The 14,911-nt window shown below is 47.5% G+C and overlaps 1 protein-coding gene across 4 annotated transcripts in view; it reads right to left on the bottom strand.

Moving 5' to 3' along the window:
- The window catches only part of dve (SATB1_N and homeodomain domain-containing protein dve), a 587,509-nt gene that overhangs the window by 104,342 nt on the left and 468,256 nt on the right, over positions 1-14,911 (bottom strand). The window lies entirely within an intron of this gene.

Genomic DNA, 14,911 nt, shown 5'->3' with positions numbered 1-14,911 from the left:
TACTAGGACTACCGATCAATACCACTACTAAGACTACCGATCACTACCACTACTAGGACTACCGATCAATACCACTACTAGGACTACTGATCAACACCACTACTAGGACTACTGATCAATACCACTACTAGGACTACTGATCAACACCACTATTAGGACTACCGATCAATAAAACTACTAGGACTACTGATCAATACCACTACTAGGACTACCGATCAATACCACTACTAAGACTACCGATCACTACCACTACTAGGACTACCGATCAATACCACTACTAGGACTACCGATCAATACCACTACTAGGACTACCGATCAATACCACTACTAGGACTACCGATCAATACCACTACTAGGACTACTGATCAATACCACTACTAGGACTACCGATCAATACCACTACTAGGACTACTGATCAATACCACTACTAGGACTACCGATCAATACCACTACTAGGACTACCGATCAATACCACTACTAGGACTACCGATCAATACCACTACTAGGACTACCGATCAATACCACTACCAAGACTACCGATCAATACCACTATTAGGACTACCGATCAATAAAACTACTAGGACTACTGATCAATACCACTACTAGGACTACTGATCAACACCACTACTAAGAATACTGATCAACACCACTACTAGGACTACTGATCAATACCACTACTAGGACTACTGATCAACACCACTACTAGGACTACTGATCAACACCACTACTAGGACTACCGATCAATACCACTACTAGGACTACCGATCAATACCACTACTAGGACTACCGATTAATACCACTACTAGGACTACCGATCAATACCACTACTAGGACTACTGATCAATACCACTACTAGGACTACTGATCAATACCACTACTAGGACTACTGATCAACACCACTACTAGGACTACTGATCAATACCACTACTAGGACTACCGATCAATACCACTACTAGGACTACCGATCAATACCACTACCAGGACTACTGATCAACACCACTACTAGGGCTACTGATCAATACCACTACTAGGACTACCGATCAATACCACTACTAGGACTACCGATCAATACCACTGCTAGGACTACCGATCAATACCACTACTAGAACTACTGATCAATACCACTACTAGGACTACTGATCAATACCACTACTAGGACTACTGATCAATACCACTACTAGGACTACCGATCAATACCACTACTAGGACTACTGATCAATACCACTACTAGGACTACCAATCAATACCACTACTAGGACTACTGATCAATACCACTACTAGGACTACCGATCAATACCACTACTAAGACTACCGATCAATACCACTACTAGGACTACCGATCAATACCACTACTAGGACTACCGATCAATACAACTACTAGGACTACTGATCAATACCACTACTAGGACTACCGATCAATACCACTACTAGGACTACTGATCAATACCACTACTAGGACTACTGATCAATACCACTACTAGGACTACCGATCAATACCACTACTAGGACTACTGATCAATACCACTACTAGGACTACCGATCAATACTAGGACTACCACTACTAGGACTACTGATCAATACCACTACTAGGACTACCGATCAATACCACTACTAGGACTACCGATCAATACCACTACTAGGACTACTGATCAATACCACTACTAGGACTACCGATCAATACCACTACTAGGACTACCGATCAATACCACTACTAGGACTACTGATCAATACCACTACTAGGACTACTGATCAATACCACTACTAGGACTACCGATCAATACCACTACTAGGACTACCGATCAATACCACTACTAGGACTACCGATCAATACCACTACTAGGACTACCGATCAATACCACTACTAGGACTACTGATCAATACCACTACTAGGACTACTGATCAATACCACTACTAGGACTACTGATCAATACCACTACTAGGACTACTGATCAATACCACTACTAGGACTACTGATCAATACCACTACTAGGACTACTGATCAACACCACTACTAGGACTACTGATCAACACCACTACTAGGACTACCGATCAATACCACTACTAGGACTACCGATCAATACCACTACTAGGACTACTGATCAATACCACTACTAGGACTACTGATCAACACCACTACTAGGACTACCGATCAATACCACTACTAGGACTACCGATCAATACCACTACTAGGACTACCGATCAATACCACTACTAGGACTACCGATCAATACCACTACTAGGACTACCGATCAATACCACTACTAGGACTACTGATCAACACCACTACTAGGACTACTGATCAACACCACTACTAGGACTACTGATCAACACCACTACTAGGACTACCGATCAATACCACTACTAGGACTACTGATCAATACCACTACTAGGACTACTGATCAACACCACTACTAGGACTACCGATCAATACCACTACTAGGACTACCGATCAATACCACTACTAGGACTACCGATCAATACCACTACTAGGACTACTGATCAACACCACTACTAGGACTACTGATCAACACCACTACTAGGACTACTGATCAACACCACTACTAGGACTACCGATCAATACCACTACTAGGACTACCGATCAATACCACTACTAGGACTACCGATCAATACCACTACTAGGACTACCGATCAATACCACTACTAGGACTACCGATCAATACCACTACTAGGACTACCGAGAACTAGCACTACTGAACCTAAGTCTTCATCCCCTCCCATCTATCCCTTTACTCATTCTGCCTCTTCCACCTCCCTTCCTCACCTTGTCTTCTCTCCTTCCCCTCCCTCACCTTTCCTCCCCCCTCCCTCACCTTCCCTCCGCCCCTCCCTCACCTTCCCTCCCCCCTCCCTCACCTTCCCTGCCCCCTCCACCTTCCCTGCCCCCTCCACCTTCCCTCCCCCCTCCCTCACCTTCCCTCCCCCCTCCCTCACCTTCCCTCCCCCCTCCCTCACCTTCCCTCCCCCCTCCCTCCCCCCCTTCCCCCTGCCTTTCTAGTATAAAAATGAACACCGGCCAATAAATCAGCCTTGTTTATCAACGCACAAAAAAAGCAAGAAAGTGGATGGCTGGGTGGGAGGGGGGGAGGGGGGGGGGGAGGGTGGGGGGAGAGAGGTGGCAGGTGGGAAGAAAGGAGGAAGTGGGGGAGGGAAGCAGACAGGGAGGGAAGGAGGAAGTGAGGGTGGGAAGGAAGCAGTGAGGGTGGGAAGGAGGCAGTGAGGGTGGGAATGAAGCAGTGAAGGTGGGAAGGAGGCAGTGAGGGTGGAAAGGAGGAAGAGAGGGTGGGAAGGAGGCAGTGAGGGTGGGAAGGAGGAAGTGAGGGTGGGAAGGAGGCAGTGAGGGTTTGAAGGAGGCAGTGAGGGTGGAAAGGAGGAAGAGAGGGTGGGAATGAGGCAGTGAGGGTGGGAAGGAAGAAGTGAGGGTGGGAAGGAGGCAGTGAGGGTGGGAAGGAGGCAGGAGGGTGGGAAGGAGGCAGTGAGGGTGGGAAGGGGGCAATGAGGGTGGTAAGGAGGAAGTCAGGGTGGGAAGGAGGCAGTGAGGGTGGGAAGGAAGCAGTGAGGGTGGGAAGGAGGCAGTGAAGGAGGGAAGGCGGCAGTGAGGGTGGGAAGGAGGCAGTGAGGGTGGGAAGGAGGCAATGAGGGTGGGAAGGGGGCAATGAGGGTGGGAAGGAGGAAGTGAGGGTGGGAAGGAGGCAGTGAGGGTGGGAAGGAAGCAGTGAGGGTGGGAAGGAGGCAGTGAAGGAGGGAAGGAGGCAGTGAGGGTGGGAAGGAGGCAGTGAAGGTGGGAAGGAGGCAGTGAGTGTTGGAAGGAGGCAGTGAGGGTGGGAGGGAGAAGTGAGGGTGGGAAGGAGGCAGTGAAGGAGAGGAGGGAGAAGTGAGGGTGGGAAGGAGGCAGTGAGGGTGGGAAGGAGGCAGTGAAGGAGAGGAGGGAGAAGTGAGGGTGGGAAGGAGGCAGTGAGGGTGGGAAGGAGGAAGTGAGGGTGGGAAGGAGGCAGTGAGGGTGGGAAGGAGGCAGTGGGAAGGAGGCAGTGAGGAGGGGAGGGAGAAGTGAGGGTGGGAAGGAGGCAGTGATGGTGGGAAGGAGGAAGTGAGGGTGGGAAGGAGAAAGTGAGGGTGGGAAGGAGAAAGTGAGGGTGGGAAGGAGGCAGTGAGGGTGGGAAAGAGGCAGTGATGGAGGAAAGGAGGCAGTGATGGAGGGAAGGAGGCAGTGATGGAGGGGAGGAGGCAGTCAGGGTGGGAAGGAGGAAGTGAGGGTGGGAATTAGGAAGTGAGGGTGGGAAGGAGGCAGTGAGGGTGGGAAGGAGGAAGTAAGGGTGGGAAGGAGGCAGTGAGGGTGGGAAGGAGGCAGTGAAGGTGGAAAGGAGGCAGTGAAGGTGGGAAGGAGGCAGTGAAGGAGGGAAGGAGGCAGTGAAGGAGGGAAGGAGGCAGTGAAGGAGGGAAGGAGGCAGTGAAGGAGGGAAGGAGGCAGTGAAGGAGGGAAGGAGACAGTGAAGGAGGGAATGAGGCAGTGAAGGAGGGAGGGAGGCAGTGAAGGAGGGAATGAGGCAGTGAAGGAGGGAGGGAGGCAGTGAAGGAGGGAAGAAGGCAGTGAAGGAGGGAAGGAGACAGTGAAGGAGGGAAGGAGGCAGTGAAGGAGGGAAGGAGGCAGTGAAGGAGGGAAGGAGGCAGTGAAGGAGGGAAGGAGACAGTGAAGGAGGGAAGGAGGCAGTGAAGGAGGGAAGGAGACAGTGAAGGAGGGAAGAGGCAGTGAAGGAGGGAAGGAGTGAAGGAGGCAAGAAGGCAGTGAAGGAGGGAAGGAGGCAGTGAAGGAGGGGAGGCAGTGAAGGAGGGAAGGAGGCAGTGAAGGAGGGAAGGAGGGAATGAGACAGTGAAGGAGGGAAGGAGGCAGGGAAGGAGGCAGTGGAGGGAAGGAGGCAGTGAAGGAGGGAAGAATGCAGTGAAGGTGAGAAGGAGGAAGGATGGTGGGAAGGAGGCAGTGAAGGTGGGAAGGAGGCAGTGAAGGAGGGAAGGAGGCAGTGAAGGAGGGGAGGCAGTGAAGGAGGGAAGGAGGCAGTGAAGGAGGGAAGGAGGCAGTGAAGGAGGGAAGGAGGCAGTGAAGGAGGGAAGGAGGCAGTGAAGGAAGGAAGGAGGCAGTGAAGGTGGGAAGGAGGCAGGGAAGGAGGGCAGGAGACAGTGAAGGAGGGAATGAGGCAGTGAAGGAGGGAAGGAGGAAGTGAAGGAGGGAAGGAGGCAGTGAAGGAGAGAACGAGGTAGTGAAGGAGGCAGTGAAGGAGGGAAGGAGACAGTGAAGGAGGGAAGGAGGCAGTGAAGGAGGGAAGGAGACAGTGAAGGAGGGAATGAGGCAATGAAGGAGGGGAGGCAGTGAAGGAGGGAAGGAGGAAGTGAAGGAGGGAAGGAGGCAGTGAAGGAGAGAACGAGGTAGTGAAGGAGGGAAGGAGACAGTGAAGGAGGGAAGGAGGCAGTGAAGGAGGGGAGGCAGTGAAGGAGGGAAGGAGGCAGTGAAGGAGGGAAGGAGGCAGTGAAGGAGGGAAGGAGGCAGTGAAGGAGGGAAGGAGACAGTGAAGGAGGGAATGAGGCAGTGAAGGAGGGAAGGAGGAAGTGAACGAGGGAAGGAGGCAGTGAAGGAGGGAAGGAGGCAGTGAAGGAGGGAAGGAGGCAGTGAAGGAGGGAAGGAGGCAGTGAAGGTGGGAAGGAGGCAGGGAAGGAGGCAGTGAAGGAGGGAAGGAGGCAGTGAAGGAGGGAAGGAGGCAGTGAAGGAGGGAAGGAGGAAGTGAACGAGGGAAGGAGGCAGTGAAGGAGGGAAGGAGGCAGTGAAGGAGGGAAGAAGGAGGGAAGGAGGCAGTGAAGGAGGGAGTGAAGGAGGGAAGGAGGCAGTGAAGGAGGGAAGAAGGAGGGAAGGAGGCAGTGAAGGAGGGAGTGAAGGAGGGAAGGAGGCAGTGAAGGAGGCAGTGAAGGAGGGAAGGAGACAGTGAAGGAGGGAATGAGGCAGTGAAGGAGGGAAGGAGGAAGTGAACGAGGGAAGGAGGCAGTGAAGGAGGGAAGGAGGCAGTGAAGGAGGGAAGGAGGAGGGAAGGAGGCAGTGAAGGAGGGAAGAAGGAGGGAAGGAGGCAGTGAAGGAGGGAAGAAGGAGGGAAGGAGGCAGTGAAGGAGGGAGTGAAGGAGGGAAGGAGGCAGTGAAGGAGGGAGTGAAGGAGGGAAGGAGGCAGTGAAGGAGGGAGTGAAGGAGGGAAGGAGGCAGTGAAGGAGGGAATGAGGGGAGGAAGAAGTGAGGGTGGAATGAGAGAATGAAGGAGGAAGGAGGGTGGCAAAGGAAGGACGAAAGGACACAATAACAAAATGGAAGACAGAGAGAGAGAGAGAGAGAGAGAGAGAGAGAGAGAGAGAGAGAGAGAGAGAGAGAATAAATTAACGAATGCATGAATGAATGAATTCATTGAGCCTAAAAAATATCAAAAATTAGAATCCCAAAAATATTTCCCTGAAAAAAAGAGGAAAAAATGTCAGAAAATTACAGAAAAATGTGACTCCAGGATAAAATAAAAAAAAAAACGAAGGAGAATATACAAGAATCAGAGGAAGTTTCAGGAGGAGGCATCTTGGTAGGGAGTGGGGGGTGGGGGGAGGGGTCGGGGGGGGTAGGGGAGGAGGCCGGTGAGGGGGATGTTGGGGGTGGGAGGGGGGGAGGAACCACCATTTTGGCGCGCAGCTGTGTTCAGATAAGCTCAGTGGCTAGCGATAAAGTTTGGATTTGGGGCGATTTATCCACTAATGGGGGAGGCTGGAGCGAGTCTATAAATTCTGGATTACGTAGCACACCGCTAAGTGGGTTGGTGGGGGAGGGAGGGAAGGAGGGGAAAAGGGAGGGTAAGTGGGAGGGCGGGCTGAATGGGAGGTGGGAGGGGGAGAAACAAAGAGAAAATTAAAGACGGCGGGAAAGCACTTGCATATATATATATATATATATATATATATATATATATATATATATATATATATATATAGATATATATATATATATATATATATATATATATATGCAAGGATAGGAGGATAGTTAATGTGTACATCTTGATCTAGGTGTGAGGTCCTCTTCAGAAGAAGCGCCGACTTTAATTAAGAAACTATATATTTATAGAGTGGTAACTGCACAGTAGTGAGAGACTTGTGTGTCACTCCTGGATGTGGGTCAATCTTTATCCGATTTCCTTTAACTCTTTCAGACATATTATTATTATTATTATTATTATTATTATTATTATTATTATTATTATTATTATTATTATTATTATTACTATTATTATTATTATTATTATTATATCTAATACTTACAACGAACCTCAAGTGTTAGGCTGGATTCAAAATATTTATTAATTTTACAATGTTATCAGCTATGTGTTATTTCCAAGGTGGTGTTGGTGATAGTGGTGGTAGTGGTGGTGGTAGTGGTAGTGGTGGTGGTGATGGTGGTGGTGGTGGTAGTGGTAGTGGTGGTAGTGGTGGTAGTGGTGGTGGTAGTGGTAGTGGTGGTGGTGATGGTGGTGGTAGTGGTAATGGTGGTGGCGGTAGTGGTAGTGGTAGTGGTAGTGGTGGTAGTGGTGGTAGTGGTGGTGGTGGTAGTGATGGTGGTGGTGATGGTGGTGGTGGTAGTGGTAGTGGTGGTGGCGGTATTGGTAGTGGTGGTAGTGGTGGTGGTGGTAGTGATGGTGGTGGTAGTGAGAGTGGTGGTAGTGATGGTGGTGGTGATGGTGGTGGTGGTAGTGGTAGTGTTTATGTATCAGTAAAGACAAGTGTCTCCTGACACTCGTCTTCACCAGCTGAGGTATCATCATATCAAACACAAGCTACTCTACCGAAACCCCACTTTACACCCCACGTCAGGAACCCCACTTTACACCCCACGTCAGGAACCCCACTTTACACCCCACGTCAGGAACCCCACTTTACACCCCACGTCAGGAACCCCACTTTACACCCCACGTCAGGAACCCCACTTTACACACCACGTCAGGAACCCCACTTTACACCCCACGTCAGGAACCCCACTTTACACCCCACGTCAGGAACCCCACTTTACACCCCACGTCAGGAACCCCACTTTACACCCCACGTCAGGAACCCCACTTTACACCCCACGTCAGGAACCCCACTTTACACCCCACGTCAGGAACCCCACTTTACACACCACGTCAGGAACCCCACTTTACACCCCACGTCAGGAACCCCACTTTACACCCCACGTCAGGAACCCCACTTTACACCCCACGTCAGGAACCCCACTTTACACCCCACGTCAGGAACCCCACTTTACACCCCACGTCAAGAACCCCACTTTACACCCCACGTCAGGAACTCCCACTTTACACCCCACGTCAGGAATCCCACTTTACACCCCACGTCAGGAACTCCCACTTTACACCCCACGTCAGGAACCCCACTTTACACCCCACGTCAGGAACCCCACTTTACACCCCACGTCAGGAACCCCACTTTACACCCCACGTCAGGAACCCCACTTTACACCCCACGTCAGGAACCCCACTTTACACCCCACGTCAGGAACGCCACTTTATACCCCACGTCAGGAACTCCCACTTTACACCCCACGTCAGGAATCCCACTTTACACCCCACGTCAGGAACGCCACTTTATACCCCACGTCAGGAACTCCCACTTTACACCCCACGTCAGGAGCCCCACTTTACACCCCACGTCAAGAACCCCACTTTACACCCCACGTCAATAACCCCACTTTACACCCCACGTCAGGAACTCCCACTTTACACCCCACGTCAGGAACCCCACTTTACACCCCACGTCAGGAACCCCCACTTTACACCCCACGTCAGGAACCCCACTTTACACCCCACGTCAGGAACCCCACTTTACACCCCACGTCAGGAACCCCACTTTACACCCCACGTCAGGAACCTCACTTTACACCTCACGTCAGGAACTCCCACTTTACACCCCACGTCAGGAACCCAACTTTACACCCCACGTCAGGAACCCCACTTTACACCCCACGTCAGGAACTCCCACTTCACACCCCACGTCAGGAACCCCACTTTACACCCCACGTCAGGAACCCCACTTTACACCCCACGTCAGGGACTCCCACTTTACACCCCACGTCAGGAACTCCCACTTCACACCCCACGTCAGGAACCCTACTTTACACCCCACGTCAGGAACTCCCACTTTACACCCCACGTCAGGAACCCCACTTTACACCCCACGTCAGGGACGCCACTTTACACCCCACGTCAGGAACTCCCACTTTACACCCCACGTCAGGAGCCCCACTACACCCCATGTCAGGAACTCCCACTTACACCCCACGTCAGGAACCCCACTTTACACCCCACGTCAGGAACTCCCACTTTACACCCCACGTCAGGAACCCAACTTTACACCCCACGTCAGGAACTCCCACTTTACACCCCACGTCAGGAACCCAACTTTACACCCCACGTCAGTAACTCCCACTTTACACCCCACGTCAGGAACCCCACTTTACACCCCAAGTCAGGAACTCCCACTTCACACCCCACGTCAGGAACCCCACTTTACACCCCACGTCAGGAACTCCCACTTCACACCCCACGTCAGGAACTCCCACTTTACACCCCACGTCAGGAACTCCCACTTCACACCCCGCGTCAGGAACTCCCACTTCACATCCCACGTCAGGAACTCCCACTTCACACCCCACGTCAGGAACTCCCACTTCACACCCCACGTCAGGAACCCCACACTACACCCCACGTCAGGAACCCCACACTACACCCCACGTCAGGAACCCCACACTACACGCCACGTCAGGAACCCCACACTACACGCCACGTCAGGAACCCCACACTTTACACCTCACGTTAGACAACCATCACCGGTGAAGAAAATCATACGGCACATTATTAAGATACATCACAGGAGAATGAGGTGTGTGGGGGCGGAGCTAGAGTACAACACATCTGCTTGAGGGGCGCGTCAGGTAGGTGGTCAGTGTCTGCTTAAATTATATTCACTGTCACCGACTTCGACGCAAACCTGGTAATTATATCTGCTTGGAGTTGTTTTTGTGATGTAGTGAGGCTGGGTGTTTTGATCTGCACCTGCTGCATCCAGTGTCTTCCTTGTGGAGTGATCTTACACACTGCTGATCTCAGACTGGAGTGATCTTACACACTGCTGATCTCAGACTGGAGTGATCTTACACACTACTGATCTCAGACGAGTGATTTTACACACTGCTGATCTCAGACTGGAGTGATCTTACACACTGCTGATCTCAGACGAGTGATCTTACACACTACTGATCTCAGACTGGAGTGATCTTACACACTGCTGATCTCAGACGAGTGACCTTACACACTACTGATCTCAGACTGGAGTGATCTTACACACTGCTGATCTCAGACTGGAGTGATCTTACACACTACTGATCTCAGACTGGAGTGATCTTACACACTACTGATCTCAGACTGGAGCGATCTTACACACTACTGATCTCAGACTGGAGTGATCTTACACGCTACTGATCTCAGACTGGAGTGATCTTACACATTACTGATCTCAGACTGGAGTGATATTACACACTACTGATCTCAGACTAGAGTGATCTTACACACTGCTGATCTCAGACTGAAGTGATCTTACACACTACTGATCTCAGACGAGTGATCTTACACACTGCTGATCTCAGACTGGAGTGATCTTACACACTACTGATCTCAGACGAGTGATCTTACACACTACTGATCTCAGACTGGAGTGATCTTACACACTGCTGATCTCAGGCGAGTGATCTTACACACTACTGATCTCAGACTGAAGTGATCTTACACACCAATGATCTCAGACTGGAGTGATCTTACACACTACTGATCTCAGACTGGAGTGATCTTACACACTACTGATCTCAGACTGGAGCGATCTTACACACTACTGATCTCAGAGTGGAGTGATCTTACACACTACTAATCTCAGACTGGAGTGATCTTACACATTACTGATCTCAGACTGGAGTGATATTACACACTACTGATCTCAGAGTGGAGTGATCTTACACACTACTGATCTCAGACTGGAGTGATCTTACACACTACTGATGTCAGACTGGAGTGATCTTACACACTACTGATGTCAGACTGGAGTGATCTTACACACTGCTGATCTCAGACTGGAGTGATCTTACACACTACTGATCTCAGACTGGAGTGATCTTACACACTACTGATCTCAGACTGGAGTGATCTTACACACTGCTGATCTCAGACTGGAGTGATCTTACACACTACTGATCTCAGACTGGAGTGATCTTACACACTGCTGATCTCAGACTCGAGTGATCTTACACACTACTGATGTCAGACTGGAGTGATCTTACACGCTACTGATCTCAGACTGGAGTGATCTTACACACTACTGATGTCAGACTGGAGTGATCTTACACACTGCTGATCTCAGACTGGAGTGATCTTACACACTGCTGATCTCAGACTGGAGTGATCTTACACACTACTGATGTCAGACTGGAGTGATCTTACACACTACTGATCTCAGACTGGAGTGATCTTACACACTACTGATGTCAGACTGGAGTGATCTTACACACTGCTGATCTCAGACTGGAGTGATCTTACACACTGCTGATCTCAGACTGGAGTGATCTTACACACTACTGATGTCAGACTGGAGTGATCTTACACACTACTGATGTCAGACTGGAGTGATCTTCCACACTACTGATCTCAGACTGGAGTGATCTTACACACTACTGATGTCAGACTGGAGTGATCTTACACACTACTGATCTCAGACTGGAGTGATCTTACACACTACTGATGTCAGACTGGAGTGATCTTACACACTGCTGATCTCAGACTGGAGTGATCTTACACACTACTGATGTCAGACTGGAGTGATCTTACACACTACTGATGTCAGACTGGAGTGATCTTACACACTACTGATGTCAGACTGGAGTGATCTTACACACTACTGATGTCAGACTGGAGTGATCTTACACACTACTGATGTCAGACTGGAGTGATCTTACACACTGCTGGAGTGATCTTACACACTACTGATCTCAGACTGGAGTGATCTTACACACTACTGATCTCAGACTGGAGTGATCTTACACACTACTGATCTCAGACTGGAGTGATCTTACACACTACTGATCTCAGACTGGAGTGATCTTACACACTACTGATCTCAGACTGGAGTGATCTTACACACTGCTGATCTCAGACTGGAGTGATCTTACACACTGCTGATCTCAGACTGGAGTGATCTTACGCACTGCTGATCTCAGACTGGAGTGATCTTACACACTGCTGATCTCAGACTGGAGTGATCTTACACACTGCTGATCTCAGACTGGAGTGATCTTACACACTACTGATCTCAGACTGGAGTGATCTTACACACTGCTGATCTCAGACTGGAGTGATCTTACGCACTGTTGATCTCAGACTGGAGTGATCTTACGCACTGCTGATCTCAGACTGGAGTGATCTTACACACTGCTGATCTCAGACTGGAGTGATCTTACGCACTGCTGATCTCAGACTGGAGTGATCTTACGCACTGCTGATCTCAGACTGGAGTGATCTTACACACTGCTGCAGATGACACTCACATACAGTACAAACTTGAAATATGTGAACAACAAAATCATTTATTTACTAACAATTTACTGTAAATAGAATTTGGTCAGATCGAGGGCGGAATGCATTGTAAATCACGGTGGTCCGTTTTACAAGTACAGTTTTCTTTTTTTTTTTTTACCAAAGTTGTAAACAAGTCCGTCCTCTCAAAATAAAAGGCGGCTCAATGAAACACAACAGGTCATAAATCAGACATACAACAGGAAGCAAATCAGACATACAACAGGAAGCAAATCAGACATACAACAGGAAGCAAATCAGACATACAACGGGAAGCAAATCAGACATACAACAGGAAGTAAATAAGACATACAACAGGAAGTAAATCAGACAAACAACAGGAAGTAAATAAGACATACAACAGGAAGTAAATCAGACAAACAACAGGAAGTAAATAAGACATACAACAGGAAGTAAATAAGACATACAACAGGAAGTAAATAAGACATACAACAGGAAGTAAATAAGACATACAACAGGAAGTAAATAAGACAACAAACAGGAAGTATATCAGACATACAACAGGAAGTAAATAAGACATACAACAGGAAGTAAATCAGACAAACAACAGGAAGTAAATAAGACATACAACAGGAAGTAAATCAGACAAACAACAGGAAGTAAATAAGACATACAACAGGAAGTAAATAAGACATACAACAGGAAGTAAATAAGACATACAACAGGAAGTAAATAAGACATACAACAGGAAGTAAATAAGACAACAAACAGGAAGTATATCAGACATACAACAGGAAGTAAATAAGACATACAACAGGAAGTATATCAGACATACAACAGGAAGTAAATAAGACATACAACAGGAAGTAAATCAGACAAACAACAGGAAGTAAAAAGACATACAACAGGAAGTAAATCAGACAAACAACAGGAAGTAAATAAGACATACAACAGGAAGTAAATCAGACAAACAACAGGAAGTAAAAAGACATACAACAGGAAGTAAATCAGACAAACAACAGCAAGTAAATAAGACATACAACAGGAAGTAAATAAGACATACAACAGGAAGTAAATAAGACATACAACAGGAAGTAAATAAGACATACAAGAGGAAGTAAATAAGACAAACAACAGGAAGTAAATAAGACATACAACAGGAAATAAATAAGACATACAACAGGAACTAAATAAGACATACAAGAGGAAGTAAATAAGACATACAACAGGAAGTAAATAAGACATACAACAGGAAGTAAATAAGACATACAACAGGAAGTAAATAAGACATACAACAGGAAGTAAATAAGACATACAACAGGAAGTATATCAGACATACAACAGGAAGTATTTCAGACATACAACTGGAAGTAAATAAGACATACAACAGGAAGTAAATAAGACATACAACAGGAAGTAAATAAGTCATACAACAGGAAGTATATCAGACATACAACAGGAAGTAAATAAGACATACAACAGGAAGTATATCAGACATACAACAGGAAGTATTTCAGACATACAACTGGAAGTAAATAAGACATACAACAGGAAGTAAATAAGTCATACAACAGGAAGTAAATAAGTCATACAACAGGAAGTAAATAAGACATACAACAGGAATTAAATAAGACAACAAACAGGAAGTAAATAAGACAACAAACAGGAAGTATATCAGACATACAACAGGAAGTAAATAAGACATACAACAGGAAGTAAATAAGACAACAAACAGGAAGTAAATAAGACATACAACAGGAAGTAAATAAGAAATACAACAGGAAGTATATCAGACATACAACAGGAAGTAAATAAGTCATACAACAGGAAGTAAATAAGACATACAACAGGAAATAAATAAGACAACAAACAGGAAGTAAATAAGACAACAAACAGGAAGTATATCAGACATACAACAGGAAGTAAATAAGACATACAACAGGAAGTAAATAAGACAACAAACAGGAAGTATATCAGACATACAACAGGAAGTAAATAAGACATACAACAGGAAGTAAATAAGGCAACAAACAGGAAGTATATCAGACATACAACAGGAAGTATATCAGACATACAACAGGAAGTAAATAAGACATACAGCATGAAAGGTATACAACAGGTAATAAATAATAAGTAACAAAAACACTGCATGAGAGACTGGAGGAAGTATTCACAAAATCAATTAGTTGACGAATAAAGCAACACAAAAATTGTAAAGGAACTTAAGATCTAAGTTTGACAGTCTTGTACAGTCATGA

The sequence above is a fragment of the Cherax quadricarinatus genome, chromosome 18, assembly GCF_038502225.1.
Source record: "Cherax quadricarinatus isolate ZL_2023a chromosome 18, ASM3850222v1, whole genome shotgun sequence".
NCBI classification, from domain to species: domain Eukaryota; kingdom Metazoa; phylum Arthropoda; class Malacostraca; order Decapoda; family Parastacidae; genus Cherax; species Cherax quadricarinatus.
Note: the sequence above shows the minus strand (reverse complement) of the source record. Positions and strands in the feature narration are given on the sequence as shown.